At 43.3% G+C, this 3,183-nt stretch overlaps 1 pseudogene; it reads left to right on the top strand.

The window, feature by feature from the left end:
• Window positions 1–2,752: 2,752 nt before the first annotated feature.
• LOC124724023 lies at window positions 2,753–2,870 on the top strand (annotated as a pseudogene).
• Window positions 2,871–3,183: the final 313 nt, after the last annotated feature.

Below are 3,183 nucleotides of genomic sequence, written 5' to 3'. Positions count from 1 at the left end.
TTTCATCTGCTTCGTGACCATCAGACCTGGTGTTAAGTTTCTCGTTGTTCTCATTGTCATTCTGCTACTTGTCGTCCCCCCCCCCCTCCCTATGAACCATCTTGCCGTTGGTGGGGAGGCTTGCGTGCCTCAGCGATACAAGCGATACAGGTGGCCGTATCGTAGGTGCAACCACAAGGGAGGGGTAAAACGTGTAGTTCCTGAAGAGGGGCAGCAGCCTTTTCAGTAGTTGCAGGGGCATCAGTCTGGATGATTGACTGATCTGGACTTGTAACACTAACCAAAACGGCCTTGCTGTACTGGTACTGACAACGGCTGAAAGCAAGGAGAAACTACAGCTGTAATTTTTTGCGAGGGCATGCAGCTTTACTGTATGGTTAAATGGTGATGGCGTTCTTTTGGGTAAAATATTCCGGAGGTAAAATAGTCCCCCATTCGGATCTCCAGGCGGGGACTACTCAAGAGGACGTCGTTATCAGGAGAAAGAAAACTGGCGTTCTACGGATCGGAGCGTGGAATGTCAGATCCCTTAATCGCTCAGGTAGGTTAGAAAATTTAAAAAGGGAAATGGATAGGTTAAAGTTAGATATAGTGGGAATTAGTGAAGTTCGGTGGCAGGAGGAACAAGACTTTTGGTCTGGTGAATACAGGGTTATAAATACAAAATCAAATAGGGGTAATGCAGGAGTAGGCTTAATAATGAATAAAAAAATAGGAGTGCGGGTAAGCTACTACAAACAGCATAGTGAATGAAGAAATTGATGAAATGTATGATGAGATAAAAGAAATTATTCAGGTAGTGAAGGGAGACGAAAATTTAATAGTCATGGGTGACTGGAATTAAAGAGTAGGGAAAGGGAGAGAAGGAAACATAGTAGGTGAATATGGATTGGGAGTAAGAAATGAAAGAGGAAGCCGTCTGGTAGAATTTTGCACAGAGCATAACTTAATCATAGCTAACACTTGGTTCAAGAATCATGAAAGAAGGTTGTATACATGGAAGAATCCTGGAGATACTAGAAGGTATCAGATAGATTATATAATGGTAAGACAGAGATTTAGGAACCAGGTTTTAAAGTGTAAGACATTTCCAGGGGCAGATGTGGACTCTGACCACAATCTATTGGTTATGAACTGTAGATTAAAACTGAAGAAACTGCAAAAAGGTGGGAATTTAAGGAGATGGGACCCGGATAAACTGACTAAACCAGAGGTTGCACAGAGCTTCAGGGAGAGCATAAGGGAACAATTGACAGGAATGGGGGAAAGAAATACAGTAGAAGAAGAATGGGTTGCTCTGAGGGATTAAGTAGTGAAGGCAGCAGAGGATCAAGTAGGTAAAAAGACGAAGGCTAGTAGGAATCCTTGGGTAACAGAAGAAATATTGAATTTAATTGATGAAAGGAGAAAATATAAAAATGCAGTAAATGAAGCAGGCAAAAAGGAATACAAACGTCTCAAAAATGAGATCGACAGGAAGTGCAAAATGGCTAAGCGGAGATGGCTAGAGGACAAATGTAAGGATGTAGAGGCTTATCGCACACGGGGAAAGATAGATACTGCCTACAGGAAAATTAAAGAGACCTTTGGAGAAAGGAGAACCACTTGTATGAATATCAAGAGCTCAGATGGAAACCCAGTTCTATGCAAAGAAGGGAAAGCAGAAAGGTGGAAGGAGTATATAGAGGGTCTCTACAAAGGCGATGTACTTGAGGACAATGTTATGGAGATGGAAGAGAATGTAGATGAAGATGAAATGGGAGATACGATACTGCGCGAAGAGTTTGACAGAGCACTGAAAGACCTGAGTCGAAACAAGGCCCCGGGAGTAGACAACATTCCATTAGAACTACTGATAGCCTTGGGAGTGCCAGTCATGACAAAACTCTACCAAATGGTGAGCAAGATGTATGAGACAGGCGAAATACCCTCAGATTTCAAGAAGAATATAATACTTCCAATCCCAAAGAAAGCAGGTGTTGACAGAAGTGAAGATCACCCAACTATCAGTTTAATAAGTCACAGCTACAAAATACTAACACGAATTCTTTACAGACGAATGGAAAAACTGGTAGAAGCCGACTTCGGGGAAGATCAGTTTGGATTCCGTAGAAATGTTGGAACACGTGAGGGAATACTGACCTTACGTCTTATCTTAGAAGAAAGATTAAGGAAAGGCAAACCTACGTTTCTAGCATTTGTAGACTTAGAGAAAGCTTTTGAAAATGTTGACTGGAATACTCTCTTTCAAATTCTGATGGTGGCAGGGGTAAAATACAGGGGGCGAAATGCTATTTACGATTTGTACAGAAACCAGATGGCAGTTATAAGAGTCGAGGGGCATGAAAGGGAAGCAGTGGTTGGGAAGGGAGTGAGACAGGGTTGTAGCCAATCACCGATGTTATTCAATCTGCATATTGAGCAAGCAGTAAAGGAAACAAAAGAAAAATTCGGAGTAGGAATTAAAATCCATGAAGAACAAATAAAAACTTTGAGGTTCGCCGTTGACATTGTATGTAATTCTGTCAGAAACAGGATAGCAATGTCAGCAGCGAATCGTATCATTGATATCCTTTCTCCCTGAATTTTAATTCCACTCCTAAATCTTTCTTTTATTTCCATCATTGCTTCTTCGATGTACAGAATGTATAGTAGGGGGGAAAGATACATCCCTGTCTTACACTCTTCTTAAGCCGAGCACTTCGTTCTTGGTCTCCAATCTTATTATTTCCTCTTGGCTCTTATACATGTTGCCAACGGCCTTGCCGCGGTGGTAACACCTGTTCCCGTGAGATCACCGAAGTTAAGCGCTGTTGGACTGGGATAGCACTTGGATGGGTGACCCACCGTCCAGCCGAGCGCTGTTGGCAAGCGGGGTGCATTCAGCCCTTGTGAGGCAATCTGAGGAGCTACTTGATTGAGAATTAGCGGCTCCGGTCTCGTACACTGACATACGGCCGGGAGAGCGGTGTGCTGACCACCTGCCCCTCCATATCCGCATCCGGTGACGCCTGTGGGCTGAGGATGACACGGCGGCGGTCGGTACAGTTGGGCCTTCCAAGGCCTGTTCGGACGAAGTTTTTCTTATACATATTGTATATTACCCGTCTCTCCCTACAGCTGACCCATATTTTTCTCAGAATTTCGAACATCTTGCACCACTTTACATTGTCAAAGGCTTTT

Source organism: Schistocerca piceifrons, chromosome X (genome assembly GCF_021461385.2).
Source record: "Schistocerca piceifrons isolate TAMUIC-IGC-003096 chromosome X, iqSchPice1.1, whole genome shotgun sequence".
NCBI lineage: Eukaryota > Metazoa > Arthropoda > Insecta > Orthoptera > Acrididae > Schistocerca > Schistocerca piceifrons.
This window is presented reverse-complemented; position numbering and strand designations above follow the sequence as displayed.